At 41.4% G+C, this 25,702-nt stretch overlaps 1 long non-coding RNA gene across 1 annotated transcript in view; it reads right to left on the bottom strand.

Moving 5' to 3' along the window:
* Positions 1 to 25,282, bottom strand: part of LOC111868209 — a 388,079-nt gene extending 362,797 nt beyond the window's left edge. Inside the window, exons 1-2 of the long non-coding RNA XR_002843476.2 lie at positions 24,975 to 25,282; positions 23,694 to 24,066 (exon numbers count right to left, since the gene is read on the bottom strand). This is a non-coding gene — a long non-coding RNA (uncharacterized LOC111868209). The remainder of the gene's footprint in view (positions 1 to 23,693; positions 24,067 to 24,974) is intronic.
* Between the last annotated feature and the right edge of the window lie 420 nt (positions 25,283 to 25,702).

The following is a 25,702-nucleotide window of genomic DNA, read 5'->3' as shown; positions in this document are numbered from 1 at the left end:
TATGTAGTGACTAGTACTTTTTCCTTCTTTCACATTTCGGAAGTACCATGTTCGATTCTCATCCCGAAGACATAATATCCTCACTGATATATTGCATTGATTTGCTGAACACAAACAGGTACATGCTGGCACAGTACTTTAGAATATGCCATGAATATTTCATAATGCATTTCATAATGCATAATTCAACAGTACGTAATCTATAGAGTTGAGAAAGCACAAAGAAAATAAATGGAATGAACAGAACTAAATATTGGCTAAGTTAAAACCTCAAATTATGAAGCAGACATAAAAGACAAAGGCCTCTGTAGTCTAGTGATCAGAGATCCTGGTTACAGATCCAGAGGTCCGGGTTCGATTCCCTACGGTACCATATTTTCTGAGAAGTAGTTAGTCTGGAACGGGGCCCACTCAGCCTCGTGAGGATAATTGAGGAGCTATTTCAAGGAAACAGCGGCTCCGGTCTGGAAAACAGAAATTAACGGCTGTGGGGATTTGTTGCGCTGACCACGCGACACCCTCTATCCGCTAAAGTTGGCACTAACTTCGCCGACAAGCGGCGGTCTCTCGGTCGGTATAGTTCGCTTGCGGACTAAAACCACGGAGATTCTTTGTTTGTCTTTATGTCTGAGCTATAAAATATAGAAGAACATGAGAGACTTGGAGGTAACATTTCAACCAATGTAGACCTTAGCACGAAATGGAAAGAGTCCCTCGTATTCTTGAATAGAAAGATGTGTGGGTCACAGAAACTGGACGTGGTGCTGAAGAGTAAAGTACTGTCCCTAAAGTCCGTGCAATAGTCAGTCCTTTAATGACTCACGCAACCCGCCCAACCAGAATAAGTTTCTGTGGAGTCCTGTCTCTACCCATGAATTATAGGCTACTCCTTCAGGCAAGCTGGAATCTTGAAGCTTCGGAAAGGAAGAGTTTGCTCTTCAATGTTACAACACTCTTGCACCGCTATTCTTGGTGAAGTGTCTTCTGCTCTGCTCGGAGCTCAACTGTCCTTAGCTCTCGTCGGAGGCGAACTAACTGGTCTAGTCGGATACGACCTCTGCTGGTCTCTTGTGGGATACGAACTGTTATACCCTGTACTTGGCTTGAATAAGGAACACCTTGTCGAAGGGTTTCGTTTTTCCCGCTGCTGTGCAACGAATCTCTTGTTGCCGCGGGAATACATTTTGTCACATATTACGGTGGAAACCACACTATTAGACTTTCATCTCCGGGGCAACGACATCCTAGGCTTCGATGCCTGGGAATAGCTAGCCGTTGACTAGTGACGGGCGTCTTATAGTCCGACTTTCAGGCAGCACGTCACAATATCGTATGAAAGAAATTATATATTAATGCAACAGGATGCTTCAATAAACAACATTCGAATGTACGTACACATACGTATTGGGCCCCATTTCTGTGCTCCGTAATATTCACAGCTTTACAAAACCTTAGCACCAGTTCCAAGTAATGTAACTGCAATTAAATCTCTGTTATTAGTCACTCGACCTTCATATCATCGAAATAAGTGCGCCACTGCAAAATATAATCGACGCTTCTGTGGCATCACGCATGAGAGTGCTCACACAAACCCAGTTACAAGACTTCTCACTTACTCGTGATTTGTGGGCTCTGTAGCTTATGAATGTTGGTTAGTGATGTCGCTATGTGGCTGCTGTATGCAGCTAACCGCACGTACGTTTGCAAATCTTAAGCCAGTTTGTAAGATGTGGCGCCGTGTAGATATTGTGTAAACCAACGTTTCGGAGGAACGTATCGCCTACATCTTCAGGGTATAAATATCCGAGAGCGAGGAACCNCCCCCCCCCCAATAATATTCTCGGCCCATCATATTTCACTATAGGTAAAATTAGTAGGTGAGAGCCGGGATACCTCAGTCAGTATAGCGACAGGGCTACATTTCCGACAGAGGCAAGACTTATCTCTTCTTCATAGGGACGAGACCGCACACCGAGCCTCCTATCGAATGGGTACCGAGGGCTCTTGCCCTGGGGATAAGGCGGCGAAGCTGACCACTCTTTCTCATCAAGTGCTGATGTCAACAATGGTGAAGTTATACCTCCACTTCGCGATACATCTTCATGGAATGGTGGTTAAATAAGTGAGCACAGGGACAAATTTACAGTTACTTACGCTTTAAACAATAGGAGGCGACCTGTAGGTAGCACGAAAGAATTACGAAACACGACAAATGAGTATGAGAATGGCGAAAGAGAACTGAGGAGTACAAGACCTATAAATAAATAGAACAATCTTGAAACATAATGGTTTTAGACAGCTTTCCGTTAAGTAACGGCCGAAGTCAGAGGCTTGTAGGCCGCTCGCTTCACGGTAAGCTATGTTCAGTGGTCACGGAATGGCTGTAGGATCCCGAATCTTACGACTAACAGGGAATGAATCGAACTTTATACCGTGACAATGATTCTACGGCCGCCCTGAGACGGGGGTGCCAGCAGCAGTGGTCCTATTGGACTTGGATCGGATGGAGTGGCGCTGGTCAGGCAGATCACGTGACGAGAAAAGTTTACGACATGTGGGGTTCTGAGTCTCAAACCAACATACTGTTGTTATCCCGCAGACTGCACCATCTTCTGTATATATAAACTCCGTGGTTTTAGTCCGCAAGCGAACTATACCGACCGAGCGACCGCCGCTTCTCGACGAAGTTATCTTCACGAGGCTTAGTGGACCCCATTCCAGACCCACTACTTTGCAGAAAATCTGATAACATTGGGAATTGAACCCGGCCCTCTAGATCTCTGAGCACTAGACCACAGGGGCAGTCCTCAAAATATGTAAACTAAGCATAACTTCACCAACATTGAGATCAAAGTTTAGAGGTCTTGATGCTTGCTTTCCTGAATAAAATGGACTGATCCTTACCGCTTACTTATTATCTTCCAATCGGTCTTACGCCTCTTGGTTACAGTCCATCAACTATTTTGGAATGCACTGAAGTTCCAGTCTTTCAACACGATGAATCCAGTTAACTCTATTGTTACGAATTACTTATGTGATGGGAGGGGCTGCACGTGACTTACAAGACGGGTTATTGATTGGATGATTGGAATTATTGACACCTTATATACATTCAACTCAGGACCACAAGCAATTATAGCTCTATCGCTATTCCCACACAGTTTTCAGTTAACTCTTACACAATCACTAGGATTCTCGGTCTTCAGTAGCCATATCCTGACAACGGGTTTATAGCAGTCGCATCGTCACTTCAAATTACATATGAAGTTCTCTTTACACAGGATAATTTCCTTTCTTGCCATTGTCCTGCAAATGCCAATTCATTTCCTCTGCTCCCAAACACATTTCCTGGTAAGCTGGCGTCTCGAAACTCGACACATTTCACTGAACACCCCCAATTGAATTCTTATTTATAAAGTCATTGCGCGGAACACTCAGAAAACACAGGCTTTCTATTGTTGGGGTCGTATTTACAGCGACGTTGCATAACAACGGAAGTTACTCGATTGTTGTTTGCGTATTGGTTACCGCGGGAATGTGTTTACTGAGTCGTTGCTTAAAACTGAACGTTTATTCGGACGTAGTATCACAATATTAATTAAGTTGGGTATATTTAATTTCTTTCTAATTACTGTATTTATAATTTAAGCCTTTAATTTGTATTCCGTCACATTTCTGAGAAATTCCTTGTTTGTTGTTTTTGCCTTTTGCCTCTGCTTTTCTGTCAGTTTCGATGCTTCAGAAATTTATGTCATGCCTGGATAGACACAGTTTTATATAATTTAAAATATGGTCCCTTCATTGTCTTCTTATACAATATATTTCTCTTAAGCACAGTAATAACCAAGACGAATAAACTACCAAAAATCGAGACAATGAAGCACACCTCAGTGCAGGTCTCCCTTGCTGAAATTCTGCCAGATCGGCTCATAGCATGAGCGCCATATCTTGCGGACGAAATTAATATGACGAAATTATTAGGTGCGTTTCGAGATTATTATTCCAGAAGCAGATAAAACAATTACTACTCAATTAACTTGAAGAAATATGTAACCAATAATTATCTCAGGGGTTTCTCAGTCGATAAGCAGGCATCTCAGTTGCGTGATGCGACATTCTGAATTCGGAGGGGTTTCTGAAGATTTCACAAAGTGTGAAAATGGCAGTGAGCCCTTGCTCAGCCCCGTTTTACCAACTAATCTGCTTGTGTTACTGTTTGTTTCTTAAATTGTTTCTGCTTTCATATTGTGACATGACGCCTGAACGCCGCAATAGTGGAGTCGGATACAGGCGCCTATTGCTACACAACGGCTCGGTAATCATGTTTCCGCGGCAACGAATATTGACACGTCACAGCAATTAGGAGAGAGGACATTGTTGTCTAGGTAGCAAGTGTAAACACGTTACCGTGACAACGCGTACATAAACAAACAGTTACAACGGACACGAAAAACAGAAATCGTCAAGGAGGTGATTCGTATCCCAGCCGCCAAGCGGGGATAAAAGGAGACCAGTTGATAGAGCGTCGGTCAGGGGTGAATTAGTGTGTTTTCGGGCGGCAGACATCGTCCAAAAGTATAGAAAGCGTTAGAGAGACTTAGACACTTCAAGATTCATCGGGTTACTAAACAAACAGACGTTGGAGATTTTGGTTTTTGTGTTATCATTCACTCATGGAGCTGAGCCCTTCTTGAGAAGCCGCCAATTGTGCAGTTATTCAAAAGTTTCCCAGCATTTTATGGAACCCGAAGGTTCATTATCGTGTTCACAAGAGCCCTCCAATGGTCCCTATCCTGAACCAGATCAATCCAATTCATACCATCCTATCGTTTCTAAGATCCATTTTAATATTATCCACTCACCATCTGAGTGTGTTATAATTCATTGTAGATATAAATAGACACTATCAAATAAATCAAATCTCCAATCCAAACCCCGTCAACGAGTCACTAACACTCGTGATAAAATTTTTCATATGGATTACATACTAGAATCTGTAATGTTGATGTAGGTCTTGATGTATTTTATCAGTGTATAGGAGGCAGGATAGCTGATGCTTCAGAGATATATACTACCCCTGAAACATCGGCAACAATTCCCACATACACATAAAAATAAACATCAAAGAGCCCTATTAATATCAACAGTAAAACATGAAAAACAAAAGTCAATAATAATAAAATATTCAGAACAACAATTTTATATGTAATATTTAATATACCGCTCCTGTCTTCTATTACTTATTTTATTGATGAGTTCCTCATATTCTCACGTGTATTCGTGACTAATATCCCGGGTTTGGGATTGGATGAACGGGTTTATTTACTCCTTATTCACACAAACAGTAATTCCACGTAATTATAGCGCCATGGCTATTTCTACACTTCATAATTCGCTGTTACACACAGACCTAGTCCCCTCGTGGTAATGCAACTAAAACATATGAACCAAACAAGTATCGCTTAATCACACACTCCAAATATTACACATAAAGTCCTCTCTTCACGGCCGAACTCTTTCAAGTAACTCTAAACTAAGGCCGCGCCATAGCTCAAGCAGTTAGTCGCTGGCTTCCCACCGCGGCGGCGCGGATTCGATGCCAGGTCTGGTCAAGTGGGATTTGTGGTGGACAAAGTGGCGCTGGGGCAGGTTTTCTCCGAGTACTTCGGCTTCCCCTGCCAATCTTCATTCCACCAATTGCTCCATAATCGCCCTCACCTATCATCTGGGGCTGGTAATATAGGCCAGAAGTGGCCGCAGTACAAGGAACTTATTCCCATCCCACTAGCAATAAAAAAAGCTCTTAACTACACTGCACTGCACTGCACTGCACTCTGGACTAATCTAAGCTGCAACAGGCGTTCGTTGTATAGGCACCGCACGGACAACATAGAAAACACAAGCCACGTGATTCCTAGCCGCGCTGAATGTTGCCTGGCATCGAGCTACAACATTCGTCCACTGAGACACATCTTCCACTGTTGCACGTTTGAATGTGTTTACCGAGCCGTTGCCTAAAAACGTTTTGAGCAAATCTGTTACAATATCATTGTACGAGGCAGTATATCGTTTCACACCTGGTTATATTTCTCACTCCTAAAGTGCTTGTCTGTTACATTTCTCTATAAAACATTACGCAAGTTAAGAACATAAACATGAAGGAAGTGGATATGCCCACAGTTTACGTACACGCAAATTCACAACAGATATTTCCTTCTGCAGATAATGCTTATTCAGCTTTCACAGTACCAGCTGTTCTATTATTATGTTCACACAAGCCAGACAACAGTTCGTACTCTAAGCGACATAAACTGGGTTCATACCTCAACAAATATTGTCTTCAAGGCCTACTTACTATCCTAATAACATATGCACCATCCCTTCCAAAGAGTCTCCACCATTGCCGTTTGCTAGGATGCCTGCGAGTACATTATAGAAGCCCGGATAGTTCAGTCAGCATCGCGACGGGTTATAGGCTGGACAGACGCGTTTCAATCACCGACAGACGAAAGATTTTTCTCTTCTCCACAGTGCCCGTATCGGTTCTAGTGCCTACCCAGTCTCCTATCCAATGGTTACTCTGGGTTATTTCCTTAGGGGTAAAGCGGCCGGAGCTTGAAATTGACCACTTCCCTCGATCTAGTGCCGAGATAAAGAATGATGGAGCTATACCTCTATTCTCCCATACGTCTTCATGGCGTAGTACTTAATTAAGCAAGCACAGAGACAAGTAGATTATACGTGGAGCCTCATGTAATATTCCGCATGTGAGACATAAGCTTTTAACGAGAACGTAGCATTTTATGGTGTTCTTGGTTGTCAGCGTGTAGTGTGGTAGCTGGATAACAACACTCAAGGCCAGGTCATGTGGAATTTATGGTAGACGAAGTGACAATTCGTTGTTTTTCTCCGCGTACATCTCTTTCCCCTGTCAAATCCTTTCCCCCACTACATTAATTCATCATTACATTATCAATGCTGTATAGTCTTGTTACTAAAATCGACATTAAGGAGCCGAATTGAAAGAAACATAGTTTCGGAGGAACCTGCAGCATCAATGCTCATGGTAGCGAAAGAGCCGAAGTGGGAAACCGGCCATTTATATGTGCCAGTTGGAGAAACGGCTCGTGGTCAGGACTTACCAATGGGATCCATGGATGGAGAAGAAGAGACGAGGCCCCAGACAGGCCAACAGAAGCCTTGAACCCTGAAGAGGGCAGCTATTCCAGAATAGAAAGAAGTAATCGGTAGCTTGTATTTTTTTTATTGTTAGTGGGGTGGGACTAAGTCCCTTGTACTGCGGCCACTTCTGGCCTATTGTACCAGCCCCAGATGATAGGTGAGGGTAATTGTGGAGCAATTGGTGGAATGAAGATTGGCAGGGGAAACTGAAGTACTCCGAAAAAACCTGCCCCAGCGCCACATTGTCCACCACAAAACCCACTTGATCAGACCCGGGATTGAACCCGAGCCGCCGCGGTGGAAAGCCAGCGACTAACCGCTTGAGCTATGGCGCGGCCTAAAAAGGGGGACTTTTAAGGGTCAGGGACAGATGAAAGCCAAGTGAACCCTTCTTCTATGTACCTTATGGTGTTCCTTCGGATTGTAAATGAGAGGGGCTTCCATCATGTGCTCAGGAGGAAGCCATCTTCTGTGTTCTTTTCATTCTCGTAAGATGCATTCGTAACGTGTCCCTGAGGATCAGAACCACGCCTCTGCAATGCAGGTGCTATAATTCGCACGGTGTCATAAGCCAGACGATAACAATATGAATATAATTTGCTGCTTCCATATGCATGATACATGGACACACGCCCGCTCACTTCTGTCTTATGGATACTAATCATCCCGAAGATGATATATTTTGTTTGTTGAACGAGATCTCTGCTATGGCGATTTTGGGTCTCATCATGCATTGAAACGAAAACCATATAATTTCATGATGATGACAATTGGACCGCCTATGTGGTCTAGTGATTAGAGTTCCTGGTTTAAGGTTCAGAGGACCCGGGTTCGATTCACGGCGCTATCAGTTTTTCTGAGAAGTAGTGGGTCTGGAACAGGGTCCAATCAGTCTCGTGAGGATAATTGAGGAACTATTTCAAGGAAATAGCGGGTCTGATCTAGAAAACCAAAATCAACGGCCGCGGGAATCCATTGCGCTGACCACGCGACACCATCTATACGTAAAAGTTGGCACTAACTTCGCCGACAAGCGGCGGTCGCTCGGTCGGTATAGTTCGCTTGCGGACTACAGGCCAAGTAGTTTGTTTTTCTTTTATTTTTGGCAATAGTCGATCTGATGCTGATGCTCCCACACAAATGTTTCAGACACACAACAGGGTCTTCTAAATTATTTACGGATATCTGGTGACAAAGGAAGAAATTTCTTTATGCAGCACTTTAATTGCCACCCTGCCTTCAGAAGAGCGAAGAGACGTATGAAAAGATAGAGCACTGGTCTTCTGCCAATAGTACGGTAGTAGAATTCCTATTCTCTGGGGATCTGCGGGCAACTTGTCTCCAGGCGGTAGCTGAAACAAGTCCCATCAAATACCTGACTGACGGTCTCTAAGACGATCATTTAAATAAACTCTTTGAAATAAAGAGAGCTTGGACCACGGGATCTGAGTAAAATATTTATGAACTGCTCCCTATGTCGGAAACTTGTCCGGACTCTGATCAATTGTTAGAGAGTGTATGAAGCAAAGCGTGGCTCCGTCCCTCTGCCTGTCCGCATGCTGTAATTCCGAAACTACTGAACGTATTTTGATTGCATTTGATATTAGGTGCCTACAGTAAATTATAAGAGAGTTTCCACTTGGTTTTCATGGTTCAATATAATCCTCAACTTACTTGAGACACAAATACAACTTCATCAGATTTCTCAAAAGGCAGAGAACCGTGCAAAATATTAATGCTAAAATAAAATACATTTCTGATAAAGATTTATGAGCGCCTCTGTGGTCTAGTGGTCAGAGTTCCTGTTTTCAGATACAGAGGTCCAGGGTTTTATACCCGGCGCTACCAGATTTTCTGAGAAGTAGTGGATCTGGAACGGGGTCCACTCAGCCTCGTGAGGATAACTGAGGGGTTATTTCAAGGAAATAGCGGCTCCGGTCTAGAAAACCGAAATTAACTGGCCGTGGGGATCCTTTGCGCTGACCACGCGACACCCTCTATCAGCTAAAGTTGGCACTAACTTCGCCAACAAGAGGCGGTAGCTCGGTCGGTATAGTTCGCTTGCGGACTATAGGCCACGGAGTTTATTATTTTTTTTGATAAAGATATATAACTTTATTTGAAACGGTCTTAGCTGATGAATATTTAATAAAAATCGAGTCTACTGATAATAACTAATAAACCAATGGAGCTACATATCCAAACACTTTTGTGTATGTGAAACTTTGCATGGAGGTGAATACTAAACACGGCCGCTGTGAACGCTGTGAAGGGTGTTGACTCATTACTGCTTGTTGTGTGGGAGGGGCTATGTAGTCTGTTAAATCTGAGAAGGAAAAGAAATGAACTGACAGACAAAAAGGGCTGTCAGTCACAAGGATTTGGCGCAACCACGGTCCACAGCAATACAGTGCGTTCTCATGCAACTCGTCCCCCATTCAGTGCATAAAATGAAAGCATGACATGGAGTCATGCCTCTGCTCGAATTTCTAACCTATGGAGACATGTAATGGATTACGATAAAGTCTTGTCCACCAAGTCCATACTGCAAGTTCGTAAAGGAACCTGTGCCCAGTCTGTACCCCCACAGATTCCAGAAATCAGGAATTCGACTTATTTGCTTAGTGCTCTTTCATCTGTGAAATAAATGTATGGAGATCAGCTCCATTAAAGTCTTTCTCGAGAGGCTTATATTCTATAATATTGTGAAGGAATTTTCTAACCTCCCTTTTATGGAATCGGAAGGTTCATTAGCCTTTTTCCTTATCCAGAATGGTCAAAAGTAAGGAGATGCTTTATCGCCACTGCTTTTCAACTTTGCCTTAGAAAAGTCCAGGGAAACCAGGTGGGACTGAAATTAAACGGGACACATCAGCTGTTGGCCTATGCTGATGATGTGAATCTACTGGGTGATATGTAGACACAATAAAGAAAAACGCTAAAACTTTAATTGACGCTAGTAAGGAGGAAAGTCCAGAAGTAAATACAGAGAAAACTAGCTGTATGTGGCTGTCTCGTCACCAAAATGCAAGGCAAAATCATGACATAAAAGGAGGTAACAGAAGTTTTGAAAATGTTGGGAACGACGATAACAACTCAAAACCGATGTAAGATTTGAGTTCTTCACGGCGGTGACTATGAAGAGAGCCGTCTTCTGGGATGTGGCGTCGCGTAGATCTTGTGTTAAAACAATATCTACACGGCGCAGATCCCAGAAGACTTCTTCCTTCAAATCAAAACCTGATTGAGGAGGAAATTAAGAGGTGACTAAATTCGGGTAATGCTTGCTACCATTCAGTCCAGAACCTTTTGTCTTCTTGTCTGCTATCCAAAAACATAAAAATTAGAATATACAAAACTATAATTTTCCCTGCTGTTCTATATGGGTGTGAAACTTGGTCTCTAAGATTAAGGGAGGAACATCGACTGAGGGTGTTTAAAAACAAGGCATTGAGAATATTTGGACCAAAAAGAAATGAATTGACAGGTGGCTGGAGAAAACTGCATAATGAGGAGCTTCATAACTTTTACTCTTCTCCAAGTATAATTAGAATGATCAAGTCAAGGAGAATGAAATGGGCAGGGTATATAACACGAATAGGAAGAAGAGGAACACATATAGGATATTGGTGGGAAAGCCAGGAGGAAAGAGACCACTGGTAAGGCCAAGGCGTAGGTGTGTGAACAATATTAAAATGAATCTTAGAGAGATAGGATAGAACGGTATGGATTTAATTGATCTGGCTCAGGATAGGGATCAGTGGAAGGCTCTTGTGAACACGATAGTGAGACTCCGGGTTCCATAAAATGGTGGGAAATCTTGAATAGGTGCAGAATTTGCGGTTCCTCAAGAGGGGCTCAGCTCCATGAGTAAGTAAGTAAAGTTCACGAGAACCCACGAGGAGTCCCTCTCCGGAGCCAGGTGAAAGTAGTCTACAATCTCTTCCTCTTCCACTTCCACTTCCACTTCCATTTCCTCTTCCTCTTCCTCTTCCTGTCCTCTCCTCTCCTCTCTTCTCTTTTTTATACAGTTTTGCTAATTGAAATATGCATGTTCGTGTAGCAGAGTATATTATTAAAATGCCTCTGCTACGATGTGGCGAGATATAACTATCATATCCAAGTACAGATCTGTGTGTTCTGGTTCTGAAGAAGACGTCAATATCACACAAAGCTAAAACTGAACTAAATGAATTTGCATAGGCTTTGCTCATTTTATAAGAAGTTAGGTATGTGATATAGTGCAGGTTAACATCGCTGTAAGTTCAATAAATTCATCAGAAATATTCTTGGGTAAATAATTATTTGACGAAATTCAAGCAAATATACTTATTTATTAAGCCTAATCTACTAGCTGAAACATGGCGGCCGGTGTCGTTGACTAACCTTGCCATTGTCATCATTTCTATGTGCAGCGGAGGGCCTGTTGGGCTGATTAGAACACTTGCACCTTCAAGGAGCGAAGAGCAAAATAAATAAGATTTGTACAATCGCAAATTACAGAGTAAGAGGGAGGGAAGAATAAGAAGAAAGAAATGAAGAGAATAAGAAAAACGGAAAAAAGGCAGAGCGAAAGAAACTGAAAAGAACTGAGAAGACAAAAAGAAAAATTGAAGAAGGAAAGGACAAATAAATATAATCAAAGATAGGAAGCAGCAGAAGGAAGAAAGCACCGTTCGATTCTTGGTTGTTCGTGACTGTACCATTGGACCCACGTAAATAAAACGGTTCGACTGTAAAATGTAGGCCCCTCCTGAAGTACAACTCGAGCCAGAAGACAGAATGTTGCGCATGTGCGGAGTTCTTGGGCAAATTTGACAGAGTTATTAACCTATGTCTGACCTCTCATCTACATAAGGAAACCTGATGGTTATAATTTCCTACTCATTTCACTTAGATTATACGTTAATCATTTAAACAGGAAGTTGTCACGCAAACTATACTTTTCATTTCTAATGGGCTGTAGGCTGATGATGTTCTTCTAAAGCCAAGACAGTTCCTTTCCCTTCCTTCAGCTGTAGCAGTGATGGATTTAATACCTTGAAGGCACCAGCTAACCATTTGCTTGAAACACGCCCCAGGTTACAAAGCAGTGACACAATCGCATTGCTTTCTGTTACGTCAATAATACGATCAACATATGTAGATCATTGCACTGAATCTGAACTCCTACTGTTAAGAGGAATGTAAACTGTATTCATATTTATTTGGCAATGAATAGTTTTATGGGATTCGTAGTCAACTGTGTGAGTAGCTGACTAGCTAATAATATGGTACTTAGGGACATTTCTTCAACTAAAGATATTGTCACGTGTAGGGGGTTACGCGTGACGAAATGACGGGTTCTAGTTCGGATGAATGGATTTATTAGCAGCTTGGTTACACACTCTTTTAATTACACTCAAATTACAGCGCTGCCGCTGAATTACACACTTACCAGTTCACCGTTGCACACGCACTAGGATTCTCTGTCTACCACTGGTCGTCTCGTAGCAAAGGATCTCCACACAGGAACTGTCACTTTAAATCATAGGAACTAGCGCTTCAGGTCACTCCAAGTATTACTTATAATTAAAGTCTTATAATCACACGCCAACTCTGCACACGACGTATTAGCCCTGGCTGTCATTTAAACACTTAAACACTTAAACGTTCTCAAATACTGAAATCTTTTCTGTCTCTAACGATCGTTATATAGCTTCAGCACTGACCACGCAGAAAATAGCCTATGTTGCTGGAACGTGTTTACCGAGCAATTGCATAGCAACGGTCGCGGCACGGACTCCATAGAAAGCCAGTTACGTGATAGTTACCACTGTTGCGGTGTGACGTCATTACACCTGCGAGGAATACTGTTTACTGAACCATTGCCTAGAATTGGGTTGCATAACCTCGTTGTTCCACTGTTGCCAGCGTGTATCACGTATGTTTACCGGTACGTTACCCAGCAACGTTCTGGCCATCCACGCTACAATATTAACAGTGTCGAATCAGAAAGAAGGTACTAATGAAAGGAAGGAAGAAAGAAACAAATATACACGTACAAACAAGGAATGAAGAGAAGACAGAAAATTGGAAGTGAGAGAAATATGATGAACGGTTATTAGGTAGGGATTAGAAGAACAATTCTGAGCTGGGGTTCCGTGCTCCACAAAGGGGTACGAAAATAATGTTATACGAAGCGAAACACTTGCTATTTGTGAAAAATGTTCGTTCGCCCGGAGAAAGCGTGTGCTTTGAAAGTGGCCGAGTTAATATGCGGTGAAGACACAAAATTAAATCAGCATAATTCCATTATCAAACGGCACTTTTCATGATTTATTCAAGGAAATGTAGGAAGATGTCCACAGACAAGTGCGGCACAGGCAGATCTTGAACTTCATGAACGGACGTCTGAGTTGCTCTCAGCTTCTCGTCTTTGCTAAGCGTGGGACTCTGTAGAGCCATTTGCACTGATAGTCCTCCGGCCATGCTGCAAAATTTTTCAGGATTTACTACTCCCGTCAGAGAGATGAATGCAATTCTATTGCCCAGTCACTGCGTTTTCCATCGACAGGTTTTCGCATGAGGACTACTCCATCTTATTTCAATGCATGTTCAATGTTGTCGTCCAGGCTGCCAACTTGATCCGAGCAAGGGGCACTGAACACCGCGTGTTCAAAGTTGTGTTTCGAGGTTGCTGGTCTGAACGCACCGATATTCTGCTTCGCATAGAACCACGCTGGTTATCAACAGGAATATTTCTAACCCTGTTTTAGCACTTCGAGATTTAATTGGAGCTTTTCTGCGTGAAGAGGAATCAAGTGTGTTTCACTTTCTATAGATTCTAACTTTGTGATGTCGCAAGGTACAGGAATGACTATTCTGGAGACCGAAGAAAAATTCCAAATTTTTCAAAAAATTTAGCTCTATAGTTGATCAATGAAACGCGGAAATGTTTCAAATTTCCCCCTCTTTGATGAAATCATTTCAGATTTGTCACCTCCAGTGGAGTGAAGATTTCATGAGGGTGCTATAACGTTTACAGAAATTCTGAAAAAAAATAAAATCGAAGGAATTATATGAACTGGCTCCGCAACTGAGGTTCTGGTAAGGAGAGCCTGCTGATCTGGCAAAACAAGGGCTTCTTGATCTGCTCAATCGCCGTAAAATCCGCTATGATATTGAAGCAATGAGGCTGGATCGATTCTGGTGTAAGCTAGGTGAGACATGTTCCATTCTCAGCGTATGAAATCCTAGTCCATTCTGTCGTAACTACTTCAACGAATTAGAAAGTTTGGTGCATTTTCCTACCAAATCTAAAGCCAGGAACAAACTACAATCATGACTCGCATGTCACTTTCTCGAGAACATCGCCCAGAATTTAAATATTGGTTGTTAGTAAGCAGAAAAAATTACGTACCATTGACTAATAAGTTTTGATATGTTCTCTGTTTTGTGTAGTGTAAACTTTGTTGCTTAACGTTCTCTGTCCATGAACTAATTAATTTGTTTAAACTGAATCCTATCGTTTTTATAATAAGACTGTTCACAACTATAGTAAAATCATCACTGAGAGGCGGTAAGCGACGCCCCACTCTGAGAACAAATTCTATGTGGACTGAAAAATGTGCAGTACCGTTAGCCTGGAACAAGATGACTGCCGTCTGCTTGAAAGTACGTTCTTGGTACTCACCAGGAGAGTGAGGAGGGAACGGAAACCCTCAGCCATACTTGAGCTGAGGAACTCCCAAATAAAAGCCGACAGGATGGTAGTGAATACAAGAATTTGAACATGTAGAGAATACCTGCGGCTTGACATCAGATCCTAACAACGCTTGAGGCTTGGCATAGTCTACCCAGCAGTCTCAAATGCATACTTTGTCAGAATTGGCGAAGGGAAAGATTCCGACATGTCTCGAGGAGCAGAACTTCTATAAGCCAAGCATCCATAGACCTCAGCTATACGCAGACATTTATGAATAACATAATAGCATCAGAGGACTTTCAACATTCGAGTCACTTTAAGTTGTAATTCGGAAGTTGCCTTATTCGAGTTTCGACAGAAAGACATCTTATCAGAATTGAGAATTTCTTTATTTCTTTCCTTGTCCAGAATTAAGTATGCACTATGCTAATACTCGTCTCTATGTCCTACATGAAAAAAAATCACATAATTCCAAGAAAAATAACTTTCGCAACGTATCGTTAAATATACATCCATTCCGGTATTTCATAAAATTCAACAGCTCAGTCAGTGACGGTGGGATGAAAACTTGGATTTGATTCTCGGCCGGAATAAATCCTTCTTCACCGAAAGAAAAAACTCCGTGGCCTGTAGTCCGCAAGCGAACTATGCCGACCGAGCGACCGCTGCTTGTCTGCGAAGTTAGTGTCAACTTTAGCGGCTAGAGGTTGTCGCGTGGTCAGTGCAACCGATCCCCAGGGTCGTTAATCTCGGGTTTCTAGACCGCAGCCACTATTTCCTTGAAAAAATTCCTCAATTATCCTCACGAAGCTGAGTGGACCCTGTTCCAGACCCACTACTTCTCAGAAAATCTGGTAGCGCCGGGAATCGAACTCGGACCCCTGGATCTGTAGGCAGAAACTCTGACCACTAGACCACAGAGGCGGTCCCTTCTTCACTGAATCCAAACAAATTTTAGGACCAATTCTGCCCCATGTCCAAAGGGGCATTGGGATGCTTCTGCTGTGGGTATTTCGGCCGGAGAGTGAAAATGCTTACTTCCATCTAGTGCAGAGTTGAAGGAGACGTTGAGCTTGTCTCTATCTTTCCTTCCCTGTAGACGCTTACATAATATTTAGGCACAGGACTGAACTGATCTTCATATTACACTCTGCTTTAATATATGTTCTAAATGGGCCCTTCCTTAAACGCATTTGCTATTAGAATTTAGTGTCGACGCCAGACCTAACTTTGCCTAAACCATTACAGAACCGCAGAAAGTGAGGTTCATATGAATAGAGTGTGGCTCGTTCTCCGCCAGCTGGCAGCACAAGTTACCGGACGCCGTATGCGTTTTGGAAGAAAATTATAAGGTAGTTATGGCGGATTTACCAGAAGTTGTGATCCGCGAGATATTTCTCCTGACAAACAAATTCTTGCTGTCAGGGGTAGACAGCCCCACGTCGGTATAAGTTGACTAACTAGCAGAGACATGAACTGTTTAACAACATATATAAATATTTAACTTATAGAAAATTAGGAAAATTACATACAAACTAACCACCTAACAAAGTAGTGGACAGACTGTGTACCTACTGGTCTTAGGACGGTATACAGACTATTGAAATGACTGGCGAATTGACTACAATATAAGCGAATAGCAACACTCTTTTTTTACTTAGTGAATAGTTACAAGTATTTAACTAATTATCTGCATACGACAGTGAATGGGTGATTGTAACAGACTTGCTCCAAGGGTTTCTAGGTAACAGATCAGTAAACAGCCTTTGTTAAATAATGTTCCTGCAAACAACGGCTGTTGTTAGGCAATGGCTGAGTAGCAATCACGTAGGAACCCCAAGAGACATGAAGGCAACAGAGTTAAGTTGTTTTCTGTGCGGTCTGTGCCGAGATGTTTTAAGTCCGGTCTAGAAAAATGAGATTAACGGCCGTGAGAATCGTTGCGCTGACCACGTGACACTCTCTCTCCTCAAAGTTGGCACTAACTTCGCCGACAAGCGGCGGTCGCTGGTCGGTATCTTTCGCTTGGGGACTAAAGCCACGGAGTTTTGTTTTTTTTGTTTTTTATTATTCTTGTGATAAGACACGAACGTAATAATTCTACTTAGTTCCTTTTGCTATTACATACGGAAAAATTTGCCTAAAGTTTCCAGTGCAGTATCTATGTCGTTTATGATATTTATGTTCTTGTTTATTTCAATGATATAGACCACAGTGGGGATGTTTCATTCATTTTCATTTTCACTTCATTTATTGGACTTTCATAATGGCATGATTAAGCACATTAATGAACCAAGTTACATGTTTCCCTGTCACCACGGCATGGCGCGTCCTCAGGTTGCGGATAGAGGAGGCGCCTTCCAGGTATGGAGGGAAGCTGTGAATATAATGAATAAGCAGGCACGGACCACCGACATGGGGTGGTCCTCCAGCTTGGAGGGTTGGAATTGGACTAACAACTCCTAACCGTAAAAAAATAGCCTTGTTACGAAAATGAACACAAAGCTTCGGACCTGGACGGATCCTCTGGATAGACGCCCTAGGCTAAAGAAAATGTAACTTGTACTCTTCTCCAAGTATAATTAGAATGATCAATTCAATGAGGATGATATGGGCATGGCATGTAGAACGAATTGGAAAGAAGGGAAATGCATAGAGGACATTGGTGGGAAACCCGGAAGGAAAGAGCGCACTTGGAAGACCAAGGCGTAGGTGGTTGGACAATATTAAAATGGGTGTTAGAGAGATAGGATGGGATGGTATGCATTGCATCGATCTGGCTCAGAATAGTGACCAGTGGAGGGCTCTTGTGAACACGGTAATGAACCTTCGGGTTCCATAAAATTGTGGGAAATTCTTGAGTAGCTTCAGAATTGGCGGCTCCTCAAGAAGGACTCAGCTCTATGAATAAGTAAGTAAGTAATATAACAGCAATCCACCACTGCAGACAATGGTGCACAAAATTTACAGGGCTCAACTTTGCAGGTCGCACCATACCCTGTTTGGAATTCTTAACATTTATTAAATAATTTCATAGAAATTCGCACTTGACCTGTCCATCAGTCGCGCCTGATATCTGTGTGTCTACAGAGCACTACCACAGCACTGTGAACATGTTTCTGTGAAACGCTTCAATATTAATAGTTCTGTTTGCTAAATATAATGCCGTGTTGCCGGGCGAGAGCCAACTGCGGTGCCTGTTTCATTCTGGTTTGTTGCTTGTCTTGCTCTTCGACGCTCAAGGTCGAGGCAATTCCTTCGAAATCTTTCGGTGGACTTTCACCGGACTACACTTTATCACGAAAGATACAACTCTTTATAGTCACCGCTAAAATCCAATATTTAAATATTATTGTCAAGTGTTCGGGGTTCCGTGACCAATAGTAACGGGTTGTGGATTGGATGCTTCGGTTGCCTAAGACTCGCTCCATTCCTCACTGGACTACGAGTGTCTTCTCTCCTGCCTTGGCTGACTTCGTTCTGATTTACGAATCTGTCATTTCTTCAGCTTCCGCTGTCCGCTGGTTAGCACTCCACAGCTGAACACTGAACTATTGATCAGCCTTCTGAATTCTCTTACGAGTGACGAATGCAGGCCCACTTGCAACTGGCTAATCAAATGACTCTATAATCATAGTCAAAGACAAAGTTTTGTTAAGACCGACAGTGAGTCGGCCAGTCTGGATATCAAGCACGAATTTGGGATTTAAGACTAATTTTTTTTCTGTCTCACGTTGCGGATTTGTTAAAGTGGAACGCCCTCTCTGACGACAGGACGGGTCTGCCTTTTACGATGACTCTCGAACCTATTTCATGTCCCTCTTTTGTAATTTCGGGGCGGACCTAATATAGGTCACTACTAACAGTTCTTCTATCACTGCGTGCCTATTCGTTGTTGCTGAAACGTGTGTTAATTTCGTAGTAACGGCCTGGTTTTTTAGGCCGCGCCATAGCTCAAGCGGTTAGTGGTTGGCTTCTCACAGCAGCGGCCCGGGTTCGATCCCGGGTCTGGTCAAGTGGGATTTGTAGTTGACAAAGTAGCGCTGGGGCAGGTTTTCTCCGAGTACTTCGGTTTCCTCTACCAATCTTCATTCCACCAACTGCGCCACAATCACCCTCACCTATCATCTGGGGCTGGTACAATAGGCCAGAAGTGGCCGCAGTACAAGGGACTTAGTCCCACCCCACTAGCAATAAAAGAAAAAACGACCTGGTTTTCCCCAGAAGCCTATCTGTTATCACGGAAACGTGTACAGCAATGAACTATTCTGGCTTGCAGGCGTTATGTCACATTGTCGTCATTTTAACACGCCTATCTCCGATGTGGCTTGCTGCCTGGATTGCACTGTCCACAAGCTGTACTTAAGGAAACGGATATTCATTCTGAATTCATACACCTGTTCTTAATCTATGATACAACTTAATTCACTTCGACAAGGGGGATCTTCAGTAAAAGCCCTGACACTAATGTAGTTTCTTTTTGTAGGTTCAATAGAGCCTCTACTTTCAAGAAGGGTAATTGTCACTATAAAAAGATTCTGTGAAATAGAGGGAAGATAATGGAGCGAAAAAAGTATGTTATGAGAATGTTATGAATATTTCACAAAATATGATAAAAATATCTAGCTATTTGTAATGTGATATCTTAAAGCCAACAGCTTCACAACAACACAGCAATAAAAAATATATCTTGGTTTATGAGGTATGCAAAATCGTAAGGAATACATTTGTGCTCATTCCACTGAAACGCCAATTTATATTGTTAAATCTGGCTTGTAACATTTTGGATTACTTTAAAATAAGAATTCAGCGTCATCCTACTGATATGGGCTGCCACGCTGAAAGATCGGCGACCCATGGGTTGCAACCCGAACTACGATTTGTGTTTCATGTGCGCAAAGGGGTCGGAGAGGAGCTGTTACTGCTAGACTCTGCATGTGTTATGGCCATGAATCCGTCATCCCTCGCTTCTATCCGTCTTCTGCTTCGGGTTACATCGGCACTGCTTTTCGTCTGTCATCTACCCGTCTACACGTTGCCACTCAGGAAATGTGTGAAGACTTGGCAGTAGGGATGCGGGGAGGGTGGAGTTTCGATTCAAAGCGCAGGATTTAAAAATAGCAAGTGCAACTGCTTCGGAGTTCGAAGGCGAGAGAACGAAATAAGGAAGGGACTAAGAAACATACACGTACAAGTGAATTGTGGTACGTTCATTTTCGGACTGTTTTCTTCCTTGACCCCTAATACCACACTTGAATGAAAGGAGGATTAATGTATTATAAGGTGTTAAGCCGTGTAGCTTGGTAGATAATTAGCAACTTTTCAGAGGAACCTGCGCCTTCATCCTCTATTATAGAGATGGATTCTATGCGGAGGACAATGATTCTAACAAAGCAGTAGAAAAAGTAACTGAAATATATTTTAGGCCAAAATTAGCATTAAAACTCACCAGTTGCTTAGCAAACTTCCGTCTTGTCTACAAATGGAGAATGCTCCCCTTTATTTCTAAAAGTCTCATTGCCGGGAACAACCAACAAATGAAACTATGCTAGTAGACTTATTTTCATTTAGGGACACAATTATTTTCCCAGGGACATCTTTTGACGGCTGCAAGATGTCACCCATTCGAATAGTTAGCTACTTTGATATATGTGAAATGCCACAGGATGACGAAATAACTTTTTCATTGTAAAAAATATAAATTCTACAAGTAGGCCTATCTGTATAGCACAGTTTCAGGAATTAATTTTCGAATATTTCAATTCTATAGAGGCTAAGCACTTAAATACGTAAAATATTACGGCAGTGGATTGAGATTTCGAAAATTGGGTTGATTTGAATTGCTCATGTGATCAAGATCTGAAGCAAAACTTCATCAGTGCATCGCGAAGTCGCGATTCATTGATCCCTGTTTCAGTTTCAGTGTGACATAACAAGCCCTAAATAACACTAAAATTAGACCAAACATTCAACACAACGCACTAACCCAAAGTCAACCAGCCAGTTATTCAGAGGCCCTTAAAGGGAAGAGAAACCAAGGAGAAGCAAGGGAAAACACTAACAACGAACCAAAAAGAACTAATTTGTTAACCAAATTTCTTGAAGAATTTAAAGCAATATTCCAACAACTCACCCAACAAAACAGCCTGATATTAAACATGCTATCAACGTTAATATCTAAAATTCATTGAATTCCTTAGAATTGCACGGTGGAACGCCAACGGCCTTCTGCAGCAAAAACATGAACTAGAGATATTCCTGCAACACAACTTCATAGACATAATGCTGATAAGTGAAACTTATTTCACTCATAGATCATACTTCAGTATACCAAAGTACTTAACACACTCTACTAATCATCCCGACACTACAGCACATGGAGGAACTGCTATATTAATAAAAAGAGCTGTTAACTATTATGAGCTGCCAAAGTACAAACTAAAGCACCTACAGACCACAGTGATAAGAGTAAAGATGACCCTATATGAGTTAACTTTTGCTGCAGTTTACTGTCCACCAAAACATATCATCAAAAAAGAGAATTTTAATGATTTCTTTCAAATTCTGGGGCACAAATTTGTAGCAGGCGGAGATTATAATAGCAAGAACACCATATGGGGATCTCGCATAATAACGACCAGAGGCAGAGAATTATCAAAAACACTACAAGAGCAAAAATATTCGCACTTGTCAACTGGCACGCCGACATGCTGGCCAACAGAACCCAACAGAACCCCTGACCTCTTGGACTTCTTCGTTACTAATGGAATTTCTTCAGAATCCATGGATGTGGTACCCAGTTTCGATCTCTCCTCAGATCACACACCAATCATAGCCACTGTCAGTAGCCATGCTATTCACAAAACACCAAGAAGTAAACTGCACAATAGAAAAACGAATTGGGAAGAACACAGGATGTAACTACAAGCAGATATAAATCTAAATGTGAGGCTCAAGAGCCCAATGGAAACGGACAGCGCAGTAACCTCTCTAATCAGCACTACAAAACAGGCAACCCAAGATGCTGCACCTAAGATCACCTTCCAAAATAACACAAGGAATGTTCCAATTGAAATTAAAAAACTCATAGCTGAGAAAAGAAGAGCAAGAACAAGGTGGCATAGAAGTCAAGCTCCAATAGATAAAACAACATATAGCCATACAGGTAATGGGCTGAAGTGTAAAGAGGCAAGAGAAAGATCCTTCTGTAACTACATAACCAGCCTCAACAGATGACAATACCATCTGAAAACCCATTAAACATTTAAAGAACCCCAAGACACAGATACATCCCATAAGAAATAAAATGGCACCGCAAACATTGTGGGCAAGAAGTGATGAAGAAAAAGCAGCTATGTTCGCTGAATAGCTTGCTACAGTTTTTACACCATATGATGACCAGACTGATAAAGAAATAGAAGGACAAATATCTGAAAAAATCAGCATTTACCAGAAATACAATTTTTTACAGTTAAATAAGTGCAAAATGAAATAGCACTCCTAAATTCAAGAAAAGCAACTGGCATTCATGAAGTGACTCCCATAATGTTTAAAGAAATGTCAAGAAAAGGGTTGGTACTCCTCACATATATATTTAATGCTATTCTCAAACATAAATACTGGCCAAATCAGCTAAAAACAGCAGAAATAATCCTGATCCTCAAACCAGGCAAAAATCCTAATTGTGTGTCATCCTATCGTCCTATAAGTTTATTACCCATCATATCTAAGCTCCTCGAAAGACTTCTCTTAAAAAGAATAAGGTCTGACCCAAACACAGAAGAATGGATACCATCACATCAATTTGATTTTAGAGAAAACCACTCCACTGTACAGCAGATACATAGAATAACTCACAAAATACACTAAGCAATAGAAAATAAAGAATACTGCACATCAGTCTTCCTCAATGCAAGTCAAGCCTTTGACAAGGTATGATATCCAGGACTACTGTACAAAATCAAAAAATTACTGCCCATCACTTATTTCCACTTACTAAAATCCTATAGAAGTGGCAGAGGGTTCAGGACGAGAATCAATTATAGCATATCTAACAATTTTGCAATAAAATCAGATGTACCACAAGGCAGTGTCTTAGGCCCACTACTTTATTTACTGTATACAGCAGACCTACCAGTCAATGCCAACACAACAATGGGCACATTTGCGGATGATACCCTGATCCTCTCAGCCAACACAGATCCAGCAATAGCTACCTTCACTTTGCAAAATCATCTAAATCAAATACAAGAGTGGACAAATACATGGAAAATAAAAATCAATTAACCAAGTCAGTGCAAGTAAACTTCAGTCTAAGAAGAGAACAATGTCCTGCAGTTTTCTTTAATAACATACAAACACCTGAATAACCCAGCACAAAATACTTAGGTATTCATCTAGACAACCATCTAACCTGGAAGGAACACATTACTAAAAAACGCAAACAGATTCATTTAAATATGTAAGTTTTGTAAGTTTTGAGGTTTTCTTCAGATTCATTTAAAAATCAAGGATACGCATTGGTTAATTGGAAGAAATTCCAAACTCTCATTAGACAAAAAATCTTACTTTACAAAACAATAATAAAACCAATCAGGTCTTCATTTGAACTACAAACTTCGAAGAATGCAGTCGAAACTTGCAGCCTTTGGCATATATACCAGTATGTATGGTTGAACAGTGCTCGGAAATAAAACACATTGCTGACAACTCGTCTGGCAAAAAAAAATGTCGGACAATGCTGTTTCGAGGAGGACAAACCCAAACACTGATATGAGGGATTATTATATCACGGTAGGAGTAAGTTAGAAGTGGTTGTACTCACTCACTGGGCCCACTGCATCTCCGAATGACGGCGCTGTCCTCAGGATACTACTGCAGCCGTTGCGTAGTAGTCGCATCCTTCGCTGGCCACAGTAATTCTTTGCTATTTCCATGCTTAGTTTTCATGCTTCGAAGTATTTCAAAACTTGTGGTAAATAAATCTGAAGTCACTACACTGTTTCCACGACACTGACAGCCGACATTTGTAACTTGATATAGGCCGCTTGTTGTGTGGGGGTTAGTACCCAGACAAGGGCCCATGAACCTCAACCACAACCGCACTTTCACAAAACATTTTCAATTTAGTATCACACGCTTTGTGGTCCACTATACTGTCGGATTGAGAATGGTTTTTATTCTCTTCAAAGCAACAGCTGAATAGAATACAATTAATGCATGGAATAAATAAACGTTATGAATAATGTAAAATAATAAGGACTTCATATATGAAAGCCTAAGCATTAAAAAGTCCTCAGTGGCACAGATGCAAGAAATTTCATAAATTTGGTAATAAACCGTAGTAGTATTTTTGTTACTAAGATTTCTGTATTCTGGGATATGAAACCATGTAATCCGTTGAAAATCAACAGACTTTTCGGAGGAGCATTTCGCCTCCATCTTCAGGGTCGAAGGGTGGGCCAAGCAAGAAGCCTGTGTGAAGGCAGGTTGGCATGCAGAGCTTATTCTTAAACCTTGAAGATGGAAGCGACATGATCCTCTGAAACATCTACTGATTTTCAACGGACTACACAACGTTAAAACCCTGAAGATAGATCTCTTCAAAATCACCGCCATAAGATCCTCAAATCCTACATATTTTTGTTACGTGCGGCTACTTGTGGTTCATCCTTTCATTGAACCAGCTGGAAGATTATTCAGTTTTATCAACTCGAAACACCTACATAAAATTTATTCAATTACATCAATATCAGAGGCCCAGATTATGCGAAGGAATCTATATAAACTATTGTTCTCCGAACTGTCCAATTTGACCTTCCTCATCAGCTAGTCGAATGGGTGGAAGTCTATAGGTGATTACAGCAAGTTAGTAGGTTAAATATTGTGCACATACTTTGAGAAAAATGTAAAGTTCCTTATAATAAAATATCCTAATTTAATTTGTCTCTCTCGGATCTGAACACTCATCTCTACAGTTGATTTCCGAAATCTTGTAAATTATTTATTTCTTAAGATTTTAAAGCATAGAGTGGCCGAAACATTCTTAACGAATCTCACTGAAATAAATGATCACTGAATTCGAGGAATTCTGAATAACACTTACGGTTATACCATTCAATTTAAGCACGATGTAACAGGAGGCTTATTAAGAAGCAAACATCACGAAACCGACATTTGTGTTAACCTTACAAGTACTTAAGAGCACACTCTCATAATGTTTACAAAGCAAACACTGAACATTCAATCCATATACTAGTGTGAATACTTGTTAAAAACTTTGCACAATGCCACTTTGACCAAGATATTGCACGGCACAACATAAAACTGATCCAAACTGATCTTACAGCGATAAAGCCATGGGCAACTCATGTATATAGTCGAAAAATATGTAACCTGAGCTGAGACCGCTGAGACACCCAACGACACTGATGCCTTTCTCGGTAGAACAAGAACTCGAATTGTCTCGAACATAGTAATGAAAAAACATCGACTTTACTGCCATCTGTGTTTGCCTTAAAATAACACAGAATGTAATAGTGAGTTTTCATAATGCACTGAAGTATAATGTTTCTTACATCATATTCAATGAAAGTTCGGCTTCATGTCCCATGTTGTATATTTATGTGAGCAGATCTGTTTCGTCAGTTATATCTAGGAAATCAATTATGATAGAATAATAGATTAAAAATAAATGACATCTATAATTGTCAAAGGGCTTCCAAAGTTCAATGTCTCAATCATTTAGTAACAATGGCTTTCGCGAAAAAAATCGTTTGTTCCAAATGTTTTGCAGCTAGGCTGCTTGTATCGAGGCAGGATGTGAAGAGCTGG

The sequence above is a fragment of the Cryptotermes secundus genome, unplaced genomic scaffold (assembly GCF_002891405.2).
Source record: "Cryptotermes secundus unplaced genomic scaffold, Csec_1.0 scaffold146, whole genome shotgun sequence".
NCBI lineage: Eukaryota > Metazoa > Arthropoda > Insecta > Blattodea > Kalotermitidae > Cryptotermes > Cryptotermes secundus.
This window is presented reverse-complemented; position numbering and strand designations above follow the sequence as displayed.